At 38.0% G+C, this 20,043-nt stretch overlaps 1 pseudogene across 1 annotated transcript in view; it reads right to left on the reverse strand.

Moving 5' to 3' along the window:
• The window catches only part of LOC308650299 (amine sulfotransferase-like), a 32,555-nt pseudogene extending 17,278 nt beyond the window's left edge, over window positions 1-15,277 (reverse strand). The window contains exons 1-4 of the transcript in view: window positions 15,136-15,277; window positions 13,174-13,382; window positions 9,552-9,678; window positions 8,653-8,747 (exon numbers count right to left, since the gene is read on the reverse strand). The product of the transcript in view is annotated as an amine sulfotransferase-like (transcript). The remainder of the gene's footprint in view (window positions 1-8,652; window positions 8,748-9,551; window positions 9,679-13,173; window positions 13,383-15,135) is intronic.
• Between the last annotated feature and the right edge of the window lie 4,766 nt (window positions 15,278-20,043).

Raw genomic sequence — 20,043 nt, forward strand, 5'->3', positions numbered from 1 at the left:
TTAGGTCCTCAAAGGTCTCATGTACTTTCCTTTTTTCTTATCTTATAAGTCTCTCCCATGTTTTTTTTTTCTTTCACTTAGCTCTTATTTATTAGCTTGCATTTCCCATGTTCTTTATTTCAGGAAAGAAAAAAAAAGACCATTACTTTTGAGTATATTAGATACCCTCAGTACATATACACATTGACATTGTATTAGACATTTCCTTAATATTTGCAATTATTACTTTTGAAATACATATACTAGCTTGGTGAGTACTTGTTTTCCCTGACAGATTATGAGTTCTGTCTATAAAAGATTCAGTCTTCTATTACTCATGATTCAGTGCAAGGCACAGAGCAATCATTCAGTGATTTTTTTAAAGTAACTAAATAGATGATGTATTAATGAATCAACATACCAACCAGAGTCCACAGAACAATAAGCTTCACCTGTCTTGTGTTTGAATTACACAAAGTTTTCAGGCAGTTTAGAATCTTTAACCACCATATAAGCATTCTATGACTTCACATGAGAACTAGTTTTTAAGATTCTCTTTACAGGAAGAACATGCCTCACAGGGCTCACCCTCATCTTCAGCAATAATTATCTTCTCTTAGTAGTGACTTCATGCCTCAGTGCCTTAGTGCTCCTTGATGAACTTTATTAAGTATAATTACCATGGAAAACAGTTTGGTGTATCCTCAAGAAAAAAAGAAACTAAACTAAAAACAGAACAACTGCACATTCCTGGGTATATATCAAAAAGAAACAGTGCACCATAAAAGAGACAATTCACATGCCCGTGTTTATTGTACCACTATTCACAACAGATAAGGATTCAGCCTACATGGTGTTTATCAACAGATGAACAGACGAAGAAATTATCGCACGCACACACACACACTCACACACACACACACACACACACACTGGAGTATTATTCAGATATAAAAAATGAAATTCTCCAGCAAAATTCATGGAACTGGAAGACATGATGTTACTAAAATAAGCCTGACATAGAAAGACAAATAGCACAAGCAGCACACATGAGAACAACAACAAATATTGACTGAAAGTAGAATCATGAATACTAGGGCCTCTGAAGGGTCCAGGGCGAAGGGGAGGTAAGAGAGTGGAAGAAGGAGAGATTGGATATGATCAGTGCATGTTGTCTGGTCATATAGAAATCAGAAAACAAAATCCATTAATATGTAATTAATATTAATAAAAATGTTTTACAAAGACTGGTATCCTAGATATTTGAGGTTGCTGTCGCGACCCCCTTGCCCGCAAGGAAGACGCAACACCGGGAATCTTCTTACAGCTGTTTATTCAGGCTCTGCAGAGTTCTTCCTCTCCCGGAAGCCCCTCCCAGCCTTAATAAAGTATCCGAACACCCAATGTGAAGCTGCCACGTGGAGCTTTCTCATAGGGTGTCAAAGAACCAAGTGCCAACTCTCCCAAAGAAGGAGTTGTTTGTCACAGACCACAACGAGGCCGGCGCCATCTTGTAATGGCGACCGGTCTGAAGAAACGGCTCACCACAGTTCCCCCTTTTGTTTTCTAAAAACAACACAGGTGAGAGTAGAGGTCCTATCCCACTGTGCAGAAGTGGCTGCATAGTATGGCTCAGCACATACTTATATATTTCTTGCAGATAGAATGGAAAGTTACCAGTAGGCGGGAGCAAGGGCGGGGGGAGACAGAAAGTTCTTGTTAACTCATACCAAGCCTTCAACCAGGAACCTTATCGGACCCAAGCAGGTCAAGACGTTCCCACATGACCGTTATAGGCTGAATAATATGAAAACAGACACCACAAGTCCTTCAAGGCCTGGTGAGCTGCCTCAAGGCCTTGTGAGCTGGCCTCTTTGACGTGCACAACAAGAAACCAGGGCTGGATCCAAGCCCTGGGGGCCGGGGGGAGTCCGTGCCAGCAGTTCCCCCTCTTTTGTTTGTGGCACGTCAAAGGGAATCAAGTAGCCCCTGTCTTAGGTCGTTCACTGCCCTTACAGTGCTTACCCGTCTCTGGGGAGGCCCCATTCCCCTGTCTTAGGTTGCAGTGCAAGCGTGAAAGTTGCCCGTCTCTGGGTACTACAAGATCAGCTCGTTGTTGCCAAGGCGTTTAATGGTATCTACTCAGCCAGTCATTATTAGGTCTTTAATTGGTTCCGGTTCAACAGGGCATAGAGTCAGAGGAGAGGAATAATAAAAATAAGGAAGAAAAGGGGGCAAAAGGAGAAAGGCATGAAGCAGGAATCATTGTAGAAAAATCATCTTCGAATTGGTCGGAGACAAACTTCAGTAAGATCATCTTTGGTTTGTAGGCGTTGATAATGGACCTGTATTGGCTTAGAAGTCAGAATGTTAATTTGGTCTTTAATAAATTGTGTCATTCTCTTGACAAGGCAGGGGCCTACAGCAGCTACAAGAAGGAGACCGAAAAGCGGTCCCATTACAGTGGACATCAAAGGAGTCAGCCATGGGGTATTTTTAAACCATTGTTCAAACCATCCTTGTTGTGCTTCAAACTCCTTTTGTCTTTTAGCCAATCTTTCCGTGACCTTTTCCATAGTTTCACGGATTACCCCAGTGTGATCTGCATAAAAACAACACTGGTCCTTTAAGGCTACACATAGTCCTCCTTCCCTTGGGAATAATAAATCTAGTCCCCTCCTATATTGTAACACAACTTCTGAGAGGGAAGTGAGGGACTTTTCCAAAGCAGTAATAGACTTGGCCATGGCTGTTAAATCCTCATTCATAGCCATTTGTAGATTTAATAATTGACCTCCCTGCACATAGGCGGCTGTCCCGGTTCCTATTCCAGTTGTTATTCCACCTATGCCCAATAGGAGGGCAATAGTCATAGTTATGGGTTCTCTGGGGAGCCGAGTATGTCCCTCAAGGCGTCCCAGGACGTAGTCTGACCCATGATAAGATATCCTCGGCCATAGTTGTACCAACACACAGAAATCAGTAGTTGTATTTAAGACTGCCATGGAAACACAGGGAGTTAACCCAGTATTGCAAGCAAAATAGGACCCTTTGGGACCCCACAAATAATCAGATTGAGATTGATTTATTGGTCGGGTGATGTTGTAGAGATGTTGGTGTGAAAGCGGTACCTTTCCCAAGCAAACCCCTTGTCCCATGACCTCCGTGATAGTTAACTTACAGCTGGGCAGAGAATAACATTTAGGATCTGTAGTGGTATTAGAGGATAAATTAGACAGTATTGCTACCCCCTCATAATAGGGCGGCCTGGAGGTCAAGTATAGCCAGCAATCTTGGGTCCTGTTAGGATTAGTGGCCTTGAGAGCGAAAAAAGCTCCTCGGACCAAATTAAGAAGACGATCTCCAGTTCCAGGGTGTATGGGCTCAGGGGTATAATCAAAGGTTTGATAGCCCATAGTTATTGTTTGACCACTGGGGGAAGGTTTTAATGTTGGGGCTATGGGCTGTTTGGGTCTAGATGAGGCCTTTTGGTCTCCGAGCACCTGATTGGGTCCTATTAGACTCCCAGTAGGCTGTTCTGTGGTCAATTTGAGTCGAAAAAGCAGGCCAGGATTGTACTGTCCGGGGGTGTAAATACGCAGCCCCCAGAGATATCCTTGAGTCCAATCTGTTTGTTGTTTTCCATTGGAAGTATAAACTGAATAGTAATATTTGATTCTCCCTCTATTGTTTGCCAGAAGTGGGCATAGTTATTCCTGGGTGAATTCTTAAGCCAATACCCATTACTAGGGGTTTCACATCCCCACGAGGCACAATAATAGGCCTCAGGTCCTCCACACTTCCAAGTACGTTGTCGTCCCGGGCATAAATACCATGATCAGAACCGACAAGGGGGATAGGAATCCTTCTAAATTCAAAGTGAACAAGGTTATGGATAATAACGTTTGTGGTCCCTGGCAGCATCTATATATTTCCCCCTCCGTAATTTTTTGTAGATAAAGTTTTAAATGTTGATGGGCTCGTTCCACAATTGCTTGTCCCTGGGGGTTATAAGGAATGCCTGTTTTGTGTTCAATTTCCCATTGGGTGCAGAACCGTTGAACTGTTTGGCTTATATATGCAGGTCCATTGTCTGTTTTGAGACAACGTGGACTGCCCATGCAAGAGAAAGCTTTTAAGAGATGTCCAATAACATCTTTGGCCTTTTCCCCAGTGTGTAATGTAACAAAGATATAGCCAAAGTATGTATCAATAGAAACATGTACAAAAGACAGCTTACCAAAACTAGGGAAGTGGGTAACATCAGTTTGTCAGAGATCATTTGGTTGTAAGCCTCTAGGATTAACACCCAAACTGGGAAAATGAAGAAATGGAGCACATACTGGGCACAGGGAGACAATTTGTAAAGCTTGATCACGCGAGCATCCTGTGCGGAAGCGTAAAGATTGTGAATTTAGATGGAATTTAGCATGGAGTTGTGAGGCCTCATCATACTTGGTTATAGTGTATACTAGGCCCATATTATGAGTGGCAGCATCTGCTTTAGCATTATCCTCCGCCAGAGGCCCAGGGAGCTCTGAGTGTCCTTGGATATGTCCAATGAATAAAGGATCTCGTCTAGCCCAAACAAGGAGCTGAACTGTTTGTAATTGTTCCATAATAGTAGATTGCCTGCCAATATAAGGGGCTGTTTCAATAACTAAGGCTAAATTGGCAACATAGAGATTATCAGTATACACATTAAGTGGGATGGAATTGTATGGTTTAAGGGCCATAATTAGAGCCTGAACTTCTGATCTTTGGGCAGACAGTTTAGGAACAGGGTGTCGAATTACGTGAGATCCATCAAAAGCAACAGCAAACCCCCCTTTTGCTCCGTCTGTATAAACAGTCTGAGCTCCCGGGATAGGTTCCCCTTTAATAATTTTAGGAAAAATAATAGGACATTGTTTAAGGCCTCCTAGAAGTTTATGTCGGGGAAAGTAAGTATCAATTTGACCTTTGAAATTACAAAGAAAAAGACACCAAAAATCATGTTCTTGTTGTAATTTTAAAATCATATCCTGGGTATAAGGTTGAATGAGAATGTCAAAAGTTTTTCCAAACAATGCATCACCCAAATATTAGGCTTTCCAGATCAGATTTATCACTAGTTTATAAAAGGGAGTTATCACCCGAGAGTTAGAAGCGGGTAAATGGACCCAATAGATGGGACCTGTTTGCCAAAACACTCCAGTAGGAGTTAATTTTGAAGGCAGGATTATAAATGATAGGGGTATAGAATAATCTATCTGGGTAACCTGCATCTCTTGTAAGGCTGTTTCCATTAACCTGAGTGCCTTCAAGGCTTTTGGAGTAGGTTTTCACAGGGAGGTGGGTGAGGGGTCTCCTCTCAAAAGGTCATACAGGGGTTTAAGTTAGTAGTTCAATATACTTAATGTTTAATCAACAATGCGAATTTATTTACTAAAATTAATCTTTATCTGAAACAGTAAGAATTATTAGGCAATAAGGATCTTTCTTTAAAGAAATAAACTCACATTTTAATAGGTGTTTGTCATGTCAAAATATGGACAAAATTTTAGCTCACATTAGTATAGTTAAATGAGGAAAATAAACTGAAATACCCTTAAATTAATTATAGTCAGTTTAGTATATGAAAATCTCCCCTTGGTTTTTTGTTGTTTGTTTTTTTTTTTTTTTTTTTTCGTTCTAACCTTTTATATCATCTGGTTAGATAACAATATAAAAATCTTTTTTACTTAGGGAAATGAATATAAAGACCTTATTTTACCCAAAGATGATTTCTTTCTTCTTCTTAGGATCCATGTGTGCTTTGTCTTTGTTGGAACATCTTGTTCTTTAAAAAAAAATACACTTTGGAACAATTTCTGAAAACCTTAGGATCTATAAACAAATTATTATACTTTGATAAGAAATATCAATGAAAATATAGTTAAAACCCTTAGATATTTTGTAGAAATAATTATAATAATTTATCATCTTATGAGTTTAAACAGTAACTTTGAGAAGGAGAAACTACGTGATTGCATTTTCACTTAAAAGCAAATTTACAGTAAACACATTTATCTCAAATATCTGTAACTGAAAAGGCAGAGTATCTGATAAATGTAAATATAAAACATAAATTATGGGTTTCCTGTTGAAGAAAAACAATTAGGCAAATATATATTAATTAATCAATTAGGCATGTGCTAATTAATTTATAGATTAACAAATATAGGCGATGTAAATATCTAAAAAAATATATATATTAAGAATAAGAACTTAACTTATAATTGTATTAACTTTATGTAACCACGTGGTCTTAAAATATTTGGATCCATGTTAATTTATTTTTAACTAGGAGTGCACTCTTCTATGTGACGTCACTTGATGTACTGAAATAAGATCCTTGAGTATACATTTTTATTTTTATAGTTAGCAATTAGAATAAGGATTTTTTGGTCATCACAGGAACTTTGCCGGCTTGTTCCTGTGGCAAGCAAATGCATCCTCATAACTTCCAAAATTAAAAGTAAAATATAAAGAAGCATATTTGATATCTCTCATCAATAGAACATTATTTAGTAACACAACTATAAAGAAAAGGTCAGATTATTTAACTTAGAACTAATTTAAATTTAGGACTGTAACATAGAAACACGTGGAAATAAATTTTGTCTGAAAAAGATATCTTTTGTTAGCATTGATAGGCAGGCATGTTTCAAAAATATAGGCTCTGAGTAGCTCCGGTAGAAATCTGAAACACAGCAAAACAGGTCAGTGGCTGGAAGGCGGGACTAGAAGTCCTGTCTGAGTGACTGTGGAAGAACCAATCGGTAGCCCCCAAAAGTGTGGGAGGTGGGACCAGGAAGCCGCTCTTCTGGCTAGGCACCCCATGGTTACCATGGTGATGCAAGCAACATGGAGTCCGCTGCTCATTTTGGAGGCAAAAGTTCCCCAAGGTTTCCTAGCCGATTGCATTTTGTTTGATTTTGTCTGCATTTTTCCCCGCCTGGCCAAGATCTTACTGCGGTAGCAGCTTGTTCTGTCTCTGGACCGCCCCGTACACTCTGGCTTCCGGGGCCCGGGGTGGGCCCCTGTTCCCGTTTCCCGGCTGCAGTGGGCGTCCCTGAGCATCAAACTTGGAATTACGCTCGCTGCTGTAGCTATCTGAGCATAGACCCCAGGACCATAATTAATTTGCTGATTTATGATAGCATATTGTCCTGAGCCTGTTAAAATTTCAAGGTTACACTGTGGGAAGCCGGCGTCCTGATTGACTCAGGCTAGCTCACGACACCTCTCTTGATTTTCACTTTTCCACAACAACAACAACAACAACAAAAAAAAAAATCCCTCCGGACAATACAGCCCTGCAAAGTTGTTGCCAGTCACTAGGTGTCAGCTGATTGGCAGAGAAAAACTCGAAGAGAGTCAATGTAAAGGGGGCATGGGGTCTGTAATTAGTAATTGCCTCCTTTAGTTGTTTAATGTCCTTAAAGGCTAAAGAAACATACACTCTGGCCGGCTGTCCATCGGCATCCAGGTTTTCAATTACTGGAAAAGTTTGGGATATCTTAGGCTGCCACTGAACACCCCCCCTGCCTTCTGGGGTTGTCCTCGTTCCAATCGGGGTTATAAGGAGGGAGCACAACAGGGATCGGGGCCGTAGATGCTTTAAATCTTGACTTCTTCATTCGACCCTCCAGTTCCTCTATCTCCCTTTCCAGTTCCTCCTCCTGCCAGCTGTTACCATGGAGCCCAGTTAGTAACTCCCTTATCTTAGAAATGTACTCAGCACTGTGAAGCCCAGCTCAAGGCCAGAGGCCTTGTTACATATTTGTGTGAAAAACTAGTAAGGGAGTGTCTAGCGCCTGGAGTGCTGATCTTTTCAGACAGTAGCCAAATAAAACAGGACACAGCAACAAAAGAAACACAGAAAACAAAAGTGAAAGTACACAGTGCAGCTGCAATAAAATATGAGGCTCTCTCTTTCTTAGTAGAGGAGCTGATTCCGCTTTGGTCGCGGGTCCCACTAACCGGGACTATCAGGTCCCGCCCACCGGGACTATCGGGTCCCACTCACCGGGACTGTCGGGTCCCACCCACGGGACTGTCGGGTCCCACTCACCGGGACTATTCAGTGCACCACCTCTGACGACTTGCAAGTTTTGATTCTCCCGGGTCTCGGCACCACTTGTCGCGACCCCCTTGCCCGCAAGGAAGACGCAACACCGGGAATCTTCTTACAGCTGTTTATTCAGGCTCTGCAGAGTTCTTCCTCTCCCGGAAGCCCCTCCCAGCCTTAATAAAGTATCCGAACACCCAATGTGAAGCTGCCACGTGGAGCTTTCTCATAGGGTGTCAAAGAACCAAGTGCCAACTCTCCCAAAGAAGGAGTTGTTTGTCACAGACCACAACGAGGCCGGCGCCATCTTGTAATGGCGACCGGTCTGAAGAAACGGCTCACCACAGGTTGCCTTTAATGCTACAGTTGTTACATGATAATAATGGTGACTGTTTGAGAACAAACCCTTGAGGAAAACCAGTAATTAATGGATAAGCAGGAAATTAGAACCCCCACTTACCCCCAAAAGCCTACGAAATATGTATTTTCATAAATGACTAGGCGAATGGGTTTTCCTGAAACCAGGAGGAAAAAAAAAGGTTACAAAAATGAAATTTTAAAAATACTTCTTATTTTACCTTTTTCATATCTTCATAGCTCATGAACTGAATATTGAAGTCATGTCTGTGTTCATACCAGCTTCTTACGTGATCAAACCAACGACTTCCCATCACTGTACAAAAATTAATTAGTAACAAGGTGAAGATGTCGCACTTATTGAACAGCAAAGTATTCTGTCTTTTCCTCCTTATACTCACAAAAGCAAAAATAAAGGCCCAACCACTGGACATCTATATTACTGTTTTGAAATGATTACTGCTTAGGGGAACAATCATGGTTTTCATAGAGAAGTGACCATGAAAAGCGACCTTATGGATGTAGGAAGGCAGCAATAAAGAAATGAGAAAGCCCCTGGGTCTCAGTTTAAATCACATTTCTGTAAAGCAAGTTCCTCCACTTTCCTATATCCACCAGAAAACACACATGTCCATTTTCTTCTCATTCTCTAAGATCTCTGGTTAGTGAAGCTACCTGTTTACAATGAGACAGAACCTGAATGTAGTCTTTAAATGAGTGAGATCCTGATACTTCTCACTACAAGTCCCTTGCAACAGTCAATCCTCATCAGTAGTGGAGTGATAAACTCCACCATGGCCCTAGAAGGCTTACCACAGGTCCAGGAGAGAGTACACCTGATCACTAGTGATTCTGGAATGTATTATTTTAATTATATTTGTAGCTAGTTTGATAGAATACGTGTAAGCCTCTTGTGGACTGGTCAAAATGTTTCCTAAACAACATGCCTTTGCAAATTTGACAAGACCCACATGGTCCTGGCAAGGAAGGAAAAGCCACTGGGTGGCAGACTAAGTTGATGTGTCATAGTAACTACTCAAGAGCATCCATTGTACAATTGCCCTTTTCCATCTCTCGAAATATCTTCCCTAAATTCCTTGATAAATAAATTCATAGTTACCTTGTCCATCTAGAAACATTTCCATAAAATTCTCAAAAGTATCAGAAGGCTTTAATCGAGCCACCCAATTTGAAAAATGAAAAAAGGAAACCAAAACATCTTTAGGATTTCTGTAGATATAAAGAATCTGCAGGGAGAATTAGAAATAATATTAACAATTCCAGTATATTATTTCAAATGTTTAACAGTTGCATCATATTTATTAGTGGAATGAATCATAATTATTTTAATCCATTCTACTAGCCATGGAAAATTAGGTGTTCCCCCAATTTTTCTCTATTACAAAAAGTATTGTTAAAATAAATACTTTTATATATAGGAGAGAAACTGTATAAAGAAAATTAATATGAAAAATATCATTAATGAAAAGTTGGGTCAAAAAGTCCTTTCACAGAATATACAATAATTATGGTCAATAATCTTTCAAAACAGGTTTATTTGCATTACTGAGTATTGGACATGTAAGTTAAGATGGCTTGAAAAACCACTTCATAAATAACACATTGAAAAAATTTAAAATTCTGACATGTATCATTACTAGGGGGGAAAACAAAACATATCCATTACCAATTTCAGCAAGAATTGATACACCTGTTTTCTTAAGAAAATATAGCCCCATCCCATAGAACTGTACACCATTGTACTTTTGGCTTTGCAATCCCTTCTTGGATGTATATTCCAGGGAAACTCCTGCCTATGTGCCCAAAGGGCATTCTCAAGAACACTCAGAGCAGCATGTAGTGATATTCAAATGCTGGAATATTCTGATTTTTCTATGAAGAAAAAGAACAGATCTGATAAAACTACTTTCAAAAGTTGTAAAGTTATGCAGCAGTGAAAATGGCATTTCAAATCAAGAACAAACAAGAGCATGTGGCAAAGTCCCAGCGAATTAGAGAATAAGGAATAAAATGAAATTAAGTAAAATTGCAGGCCAAATGATTTAACGGGATGGCCCATAATTTGTTTTCAAAGACCAACAGAAAAGGAACATTTGTACACTGATGATCATAATAGAAAAATTTCAACGGAAAAGTTCCAGTAAATCTGTAAGTATTTTGATTTAGCCACAATCATAGTAGAACACTTACAGAGAATTTTCTTTAACAAAACAAAAAAAAAAGGAAAAATAAATTTGTAAAATTGATTATTAAAATTTCATTTTATTTAGTTTCTAAAATTTGTATAAGTACCCAACACAGAAAATTTATCTCCCTTTCTCATGTATGAAATATATTCCATGTTTTAAAACTGATCATGCAATTGACAATTAACTTTTAAATAAATTCCCAAAATTAGAATATGTAAACACCATCGCCCATGATAGAAAACTATACAAACACTTTCAAACTAAAAAAAATCTCGCAAGAGCTGAAACCAATTAAAAAGGTAAACCTGAAATGACAAAGCATTTAAACATTAACAAAATTACACCCATAGTTACACTAAAAATGGTATTCATTTAAAAATGTTAATATTGACAAAAATAAACACTGGAAATAGATATACTGGACATTTAATTAAAGAAGATAGAAAGATATATACTAAAATGAGGCAATAATTAAAATGAAAGTATACATTAACAAAAAAGAAAACATTGAATTATGCTTAAAAAAAAGAAAAAGCTAGTTCCGCAGAGGGTGAAACATAGTAAAATAGAAAACTCCTTATATCCTAAAACTCTAAAAATAAGAGAATATGAAATTTTTATCATTGCAGCCTGAATGCAAATAAATGACCACAAAATTGAAGTAAATTGACAAGATCATTAAAATGTTATACTTGGTCTGGGGATGTGGCTCAAGCCATAACACGCTCACCTGGCATGCACGGGGCGCTGGGTTTGATCCTCAGCACCACATACAAATAAATAAAATAAAAATGTTGTGTCCATCGAAAACTGAAATATAAATATTAAAAAATTCTCTCTCTCTCCTCTCTCTCTTTAAAAGCTTATAAAATGTTATACTTTTTTTCAATGTTAAATATCTATAAGTGGGTAAAAAGCACACTGAGAACAATAAAAGGTACATATAGATGGCATTAAAGTAGACCTGATACATAGAATGAAACTCGAGGAATGTCAGAATATTGCAATGTTTGTTTTCCCAGAACAAATCTCTCTTAAATTAAAACCCACATTTGACAATCATTGTGGAACTAAACTATATTGTAAAAAGTTGATAGAAAAATTTGACTTATCTAGGGCTAGAGCTGTGGCTCAGCATTAGAGCACTCACCTCGCATGTGTGAGGCCCTGAGTTCTATACTCAGCACCACATAAAAATAAATAAGTAAAATAAATTCGTGTCCAACTACGAAAATTTAGCATACCAATATATAGACTTCAAAACAGTAGAGGTACTCAAGTGAATGTTTTAATATATTGTTTTGGGCCAATCAGCAAACTCCTTAGACAAGTATAAGGCAATGTTCATGTCTCATAAGCAGTATCAGATTTAATTTATAATCATAAGAAGGTTAAAAATAGCCAGGCTCCGTGTCCCACGCCAGTAATCCCAGCTACTCTGGAGGGGAAGACATGAGGATCATGAGTTCAGAGCCAGGCTCAGGAAAAGAGAGGTGCTAAATTATTTAGTAAGATCATGTTTCTAAATAAAATACAAAATAGGGCTGGGGATGTGGCCTAGTGGTTGAGTGACACTGAGTTCAATCCCTCCTTACCACCCCACACCTCCCACCCCACCAACAAAAAGGTTAAAAATAATACTGTTAGTTAGAAAAAAGCTAGAGGGCATTTACATAATCTTTGTTGTTAGTGTTGTGTTTTCTTAGTACAGCATCAGAACCAGAAGTCATGAAAGAAGTATTAACAGTTGGGTTACATAAGGTTAAAAGTTTTCAACAATTTATTAAAAAAGTCTTTCCTTTATAAAGGGAAAGATTTTGCCACAAATAAATTTCCCACAGAACAGTAAATAAGACAACCTGGAATAAGAATATTTCAAGACCAATAAAAAATAAAAAGATAATCTTATTAAAATTGAAAGAGTTAAATTCCCTCAAAGAGAGATTACTTTCTTACTTAGCATATTAGGCAAATTTGATAATTCCCATTATTAGTAAGCATGTGAGGACAGAGGCATTCCTACATGGTTATTTGATGAAGTCTGATTCATATATTATAAAAAGCAGGCAGGTAATCCCTGTCAACACTTAAAATATTAGACATTTCAATTTGAAAACTTCACATTAATTGAAACACGGCATGAGAATTAAAGTGCAAGTCTTTATGTGAATGTTTATTACAGCACAATACATCCATTGGCTGCAACTTACCTATTCATCAAATACACATTAATTATTGCAAAGCCATACAATAAATTTCTATGAAACTACAAAAAAGAATGGCATTTATGGCCAATGTGAAAGAATTTTTGTTATATGCTATAGAATTACATTGCAAATTATATCCACAGTTGCTTATTACAGGCATAGTTTTTAGGACTTTCATATACTTTTATTGTGGAAGGCAATGTCCTAAACATACAATGATTGTAACATTTGGAAAACTGTGGTTTAGTGAGGTTGGGGAATCTACTTAAAGCAGGTTATTTTGTTTGTGCAAAAAAAAAAAAAACGATTAAGCTGTATGACATACTTTAGCTTTTTTGTTCTTCAGACCTTTTGGAACTAAATAATATGGGAGGTGGGAAGTGAAGAGGAGAGGGGATGACATTTTGATAAAGTCCAAATTGTGAATATTGTATTCAAAGAAAGGAGCTCTAGCCATTGTTTTGTTATCTTCAGTTCTGTTATGATGTCCCTTAAAATAAATCAGGCGTAGTATCTGCTGAGTCCAGATGGTACCTGAAAAAATAAATCATCTTGTTCTCAAACTCAATTAGTCATTAAAATTAAGTCAACAATAGTGTCATTCACCATAAAATCATTTGAGCTTTCTTTTCTTTTACACACTCTAAGTATGCTAACAACTTTGCCTGATTTTCATTTTTTTCTCTATGAAACATTAAAGTTAATAAAGATAAAATCATAGACTCTAAATTCCTTTATCACTTGAAGAGTTGTGTTTGTTCTGATTCCATGATAGTGATGATTTGGATTAATTCTGCCTCTCCTTCTCTGTTTCCTGCTCCATGTTAGGTCCTTTTTAGTTTTTTTTAACTTTTTCCTTAACTTATAATAATAATTCTACATTTTGCTGGGATAGAGTGTGATATTTCCACACATGCATACACCCTGTACTGATCACATGAGGGAAATTAGCATTTCCTTCTTTGTGTCATTTCTTTCTGTTTGGAGTCTTGGAGCTTATTTCTTCTATATTTTCTTAAAATATGTTATTGGTTACAGAGTCTCTTTTTACTATATTTTGTGGGCATCTCTTTCTTCTTCCTGAGATTCCTTTCTTAGAACTTTACCCTTTAGAATTATAGACAAATTAACAAAATTTTAAGCGATTTCACTTTCTCCCCCTTTTCTATTTACCACTTAAGGTTGTGTAAACTATTTAAGCATCCAAGGATGTCAGGAAATAGCAGAACCTGACATGAGCAAAGATATATATATATATATATAAAATGTTTTATATATATATATAAAACATTTTTTTTTTACTTGAATGGTCTAACCATGTATGACCAACTTCTTTGTGGTGTTCTGAAGAAACCACACTATAAATAAGCAAAACATTGTATGTAGAATCTTAATAACTACAGCTTTATCCCTTAGTCTGCCTGGGCAACTGTAAAAACTCAAACCAAGCCAATCATCCTGCCCTGCTGAAGTAGAAGTCACTATTACCTAAGGCTCATTAGTACATGTTTAGCCCAACAGGATTGTGTTTTACCACTTCTTTGTAATGATGGTCTTCACAAATCTCAAAATCAGTGGCTGGGGATGCGGCTCAAGCCGTAGCGCGCTCGCCTGGCATGTGCGCGGCCCGGGTTCAATCCTCAGCACCACATACCAACAAAGATGTTGTGTCTGCCGAGAACTAAAAATAAATATTAAAAAAATTCTCTCTCTCTCTCTCTCTCCTCTCTCACTCTCTCTTTAAAAAAAAAAAAACAAATCTCAAAATCATTTTTATTTTATTTCCTAGTAGAACTTACTGGTTGAAACCGTTTTTGAGAATCTTCAGTGGAACTCAGCTGTCATGGAATACTTCTCAAGAAAATGAAACATCTTGGAACATGAATAATTATGGAAGATAAATCTTCCAACTCAGGAAGATTTACAAATTAGAGAAAAGAGGAGTTTGGACTGTCTCAGGTCTGTCCAACAGACCAAGCCAACAGGTCAGCATTTACACAGTACCTGCTCATGACTCAGCATTTAGTTTATATATATATATATATATATTTAACAGAATTGACAATGTATCCATTGAAAATGAGCTTTGGTAGTATAGATTTGAGATTCATCTAACTTTTTTCTGATCCTTAATGCATATATAAATGTAGGTCAGGCTGCTGTGGATATCTGAAAAATAGCACATTTACACACACACAGACACAGACACAGACACACACACACACACACACACATATACCAAACTTAGTTAAAAATCTACTATCATGAGGCCACTCTTTACACTTACCAGATTTTGGATAGGTGATTATGAAGACATCATCATCTCTAATTTCAAAATCATCCGCACTTTCTACTATATGAATTTTAACTAAAGACCTTTCAAAATTGTAGCCTTTAAATTCAAGTAAGTATTCCTCTGTGTTGTCCATATTTTTTCACCTACAAGTGCAAACATAAAATTTCAAGTTATTTTAGAAGTGAATAATAGTTATTGAGTGGTCAATATATGCCTAGCACTATTGCAATGTCTGATGTGTATGAACATACTAATGACACTAACCACAGTACATATATGAATGATTTAAAACGTCACAAAAAGCCAACATTGCTGTATTGCTAGCATCAGTATTTTAAAGATGAGGCAGCAGAAATGCTGAAAAGTGAGACAAATCTTCTTAAAGGTCCATGAGGAGCAGACATCATGATCCTCAACATAGAGAAGAGGAATTAACTCAGAGAAGTCAACCAAATTATTTAAACTTGTCCAGCTAGCTGAACTGGAAAGATTGGAGAAGGGATAATTTGGTCAGAGAATTCATACTTTTTATCAAGAAATTTTTAGTGTTTTAAATTTTTATTGCTTTATTTTTGATTGTTGTAGAAATAAGACATTCTTCAATCGATATGCATTTATTTCTATTTTATTTCCTTCTCTGCTTTTATTTCCTTCTCTGAAGGAAACTTCTGAATTAGGGATCTGAGATGCTGTTGAAAGTGAAAAATGAAAATATTTTGAGAGCCACAGCCAAAGGGGCCCCAGCAAACTTCCAGCTGCCGGCTGATGATTGGCAAACAGCAGCCCCAGCAACATCTAGCTGATTGGCTCCTCTGCGGTGATGTTCATTGGGCTGTTTCCCAGCCCTTCAGACTGCCAGCTGATGATTGGCTCACAGCGGCCCCAGCAACATCTAGCTGATTGGCTCCTCCACGGAGCTGCTCTTTGGGGGACTTCTTTGGCTCCACCCACATGACCCAGTCAATCAGCCTCAAGAGCAGGAGGATTGTGGGAGGTGGTGAGGTTTGTGTGGGGGTGAGAGGCTTGGGGAAGCCGGTGGTGGCAGTTGGGCTCTGAGGGTTTTTTCCTGAGGAGCTGTTTTGTTTGGCGTTTGTAGTTCTAAAAATAAAGTTAGTTTCTTTTGACAAGTGGCTCTTGAATTGTGCCCAGCCAGACTGCGGCATTTGGTGGCTCGCACGGGGAGCGACTGAGTGTAAGTAAACTGCTCGCCCCTGAGGGCAGGGCGAGAGGATGGGTAGCCATTCTAAGTTTCCTCTTTTGTTTTGCTTCGTTTTTGTTTTAATTTGCCTGTCCCTGGAGGTGAGTGAGACAGAAGAAAAACCGCTCACATCTGAGGAAAAACTATTTTGTGTCTCAGGAACAGATAGGGAGAAAGGACGGATGCACATTTCAGGAGGATAGAAAGGCTGATATAATGAATTTTTGTTCCAATTTTATTTCATTCTGTCTCGGTTTTGTTTGGTGTTATCTTGTTGGGTTGTAGTATAGTAGAAATACGGGATCAGCAATTAGTAAAAAACAAACAGACTGTTAAGTAAATTGTTAGAGGAAGGAGGCATCCCAGTAAAATCAAGAGCAGTCAGGGCATAAGTTGATACAATACAAAAATGTAGCCCATGGCTTTTTAAGGAGGAGTTGTTAAATATATCACAGTGGGACCATCATGGTGAAGATTTAAAAAGAATAGAAAAGAACAACCCAGGGACTCTGCCAGTTGGCACATTGCCATTGTGGACGTTCGTATCTGGTTTGCTTAGTCCAAAGCCTTCAATTCAGACACAGGTAGAGGAAGGAGAAGACATATTGATTCAAGTAAAAGAGAAGGTCTCTCAAATTAGTCAGAAAGAGGAAAAGATTCAAGTAAAAGAGAAGTTCTTTCGAGCTAGTGAGACAGAGGAAGGAAGTTTAGAGCAGAAAAAGCCATCAGGGGAAAAGTTACAACAGGAGACTGCTAATAACACCTTTCTATCAGAGAGCGTAAGTGTCCAACCAACAGCACCACCTCTACAGGAGACTGCTACTAACAGCATTCTATCACCAGAGGGCATAAGTGTCCAATCAACAGCACCACCTCCATATGCTAGGAGGCTCCCAACCCCTGCAGTTGATAGTTGGGATCCTGAGACAGGATCTCAAGTATTAACATGCCCTGTATTTGAGGTAGGAGGACAGCGAATTTACCAGGGTTTAAATTTCAAAACAGTAAAGGAGCTAAAAGAGGCTGTAACAACCTATGGTCCTCAAGCACCCTTCACTGTAAGCTTGGTCGAATCCATTAACAACTTGAACATGACACCAGCAGATTGGGCTAAAATGTGTAAAGCTGTGCTAAATGGAGGTCAATACCTGTTATGGAAGGTTGCCAATGAGGAATTTTGCAAGGAGACGGCTAGGCGAAATGCAGCAGCTGGTTATCCTCAGAGAAATCTAGATATGTTGTTAGGAAAGGGCCCTTATGAGGATCAGCAGCAACAAATTGCATATGATCCTGGCGTATACTCACAAATTGCTGCAGAGGCGATTAGGGCATGGAAGACTTTACAAGGACATGAAGGTTTACAATGTCAATTATCTAAGGTAATACAAGGAGCTAATGAATCTTATGCTGAATTTGTAGATAGGCTTATTCAAACAGCTACCAGAATTTTTGGGAACACAGAACAAGCAATGCCACTAATAAAACAACTGGCTTATGACCAAGCGAATCGTTGGTGCAGAGATATCATTAGACCATGGAAACAGGAAGATTTAAACACATATATTAAATTATGTAGACACATTAATGAACAAGAGCAAGTCATGGCAGCTGCAGTAAAACAGGCTTTAGATGCCAGAGACATTAATGAACAAGGGCAAATTGTGGCAGCTGCAGTAAAACAGGCTTTATATACCAGGCCAAGAACATGCTACAATTGTCAACAAACAGGACATTTTAAAAGGAATTGCCCCATAGGAGGAGGGTTTAACAAAACTAGGTATCAAAGGAGTAGAATACCGGGTATTTGCCCATGATGCCGTAGAGGCAGACATTGGGCTAATGAATGCCGTTCTCAAACCACCATAGAGGGTACTCCATTATCAAAAAACGAACAAGGACAAGGTGTTTATCCACAATATCGTGGACAAAGGCATCGGGCTCCATTGCCATCTCTCTCTCTCTCCTCTCTAAAAAAAAAAAAAAAAAAAGAATGGCCAAAACATTGGCCATTACAACAAGCCACTCAAATGCTTCAAGGCCTAGGAGTGGCGACTAATCCCCATAGAAGTGCAATGGTATTAGATTGGAAGGATCCTGAAGGATGTGAAGGAAGTATACAGCCATATTTATTGGATCATCTTCCCGTAAATTTATGGGGACGAGATGTCTTAGATCAATTAGGTTTGACATTAACAAATAATATCAATCAAAATGCACCCACTATTATGGCTAGACAAGATTTTAGGAAAGGAAAAAGATTAGAAAAACAAGAACAAGGTATAGCAGCACCAATACAAATAGATCAAGGAACAGACAGACATGGGTTGGATTTTCACAAAGGGCCACTGAGACAATAAAAATTACATGGAAATCAGAAAGACCAGTATGGGTTCCTCAGTGGCCCTTGACTAAAGAAAAGATACAAGTAGCCCATGATCTGGTCAAACAACAATTAGCGGAAGGACGTATACAACCTTCTGTATCTCCCCATAATACTCCCATTTTTGTCATCAAAAAGAAATCTGGTAAATGGAGATTATTGCAAGATTTAAGAGCCATTAATAATGAAATGGTCATTATAGGACCTGCTCAATCGGGGATTCCTCAATTGTCTGCTTTGCCAAAAACTTGGTATGTTTTAGTTATAGATATTAAAGATTGTTTTTTTTTCAATTCCAATTCATCCTGAGGATAGTCCACGTTTTGCATTTACTATCCCTGCACTGAATCATGAAGGTCCTGATCAGAGATATGAATGGAAAGTACTCCCTCAAGGGATGGCTAACAGCCCAACTATGTGTCAAATTTATGTTAACAAAATAATCCAGCCACTTAGAAATCAAAATCCTGAACTACAAATATTTCACTATATGGATGATGTATTATTAGCACACAAAGCTAAAAACACATTGCTAGAATGTTATGCCACACTTACAAATTTATTAAAAAATTATAATCTAGAGATAGCAATAGATAAAGTACAATTAAATCTTCCAATTAATTATTTAGGAGTTCTATTATCTTCAACCATGGTCCGTCCACCAAAAATTCAAATACGAGTAGATCAACTCAAATCACTTAATGACTTTCAAAAGTTATTAGGAGACATAAATTGGATAAGGCCTTATCTAGGTATTCCAACAGGAGAATTGGGACCTTGATTTGATATCTTAAAAGGTCCATCAGATCCAAATTCACCCCGAATGTTAACACCTGAAGCAAGAAAGGCATTAAAAATCATTGAAACATATATGGAAAATATGCATTTGGATAGAATTGATATAAGTTTGCCTTTATTATTTATTGTACTACCAACAAAAATATTCCTACAGGAGTATTTTGGCAAGAAGGTCCATTATTATGGATACATTTATCTTATTCTCCTAACACTATTCTTACTAGGTATCCTGAGGCTGTAGGACAATTAATACTCAAAGGAATAAAAACAGCAAAGGGAGTATTTGGAATTTCTCCCAATAAAATTATTACTCCATATACTATGAATCAAATTGATGAATTAGCTAATGAGTTAAATACTTGGGCAATAATCATGTGCAAATCTAATGTTTCATTTGATAACCACTTACCATCTAATCCTTTATTGTCTTTTTGGTCATTGCATCCTGTAATTTTTCCAAAAATGACAAGAAAAACACCTATCATGAATGCTCCAAATATATTCACTGATGGGTCAAATAATG

The sequence above is a fragment of the Spermophilus citellus genome, assembly GCF_964194105.1.
Source record: "Spermophilus citellus genome assembly, chromosome: 5".
Classification (NCBI taxonomy): Eukaryota; Metazoa; Chordata; class Mammalia; order Rodentia; family Sciuridae; genus Spermophilus; species Spermophilus citellus.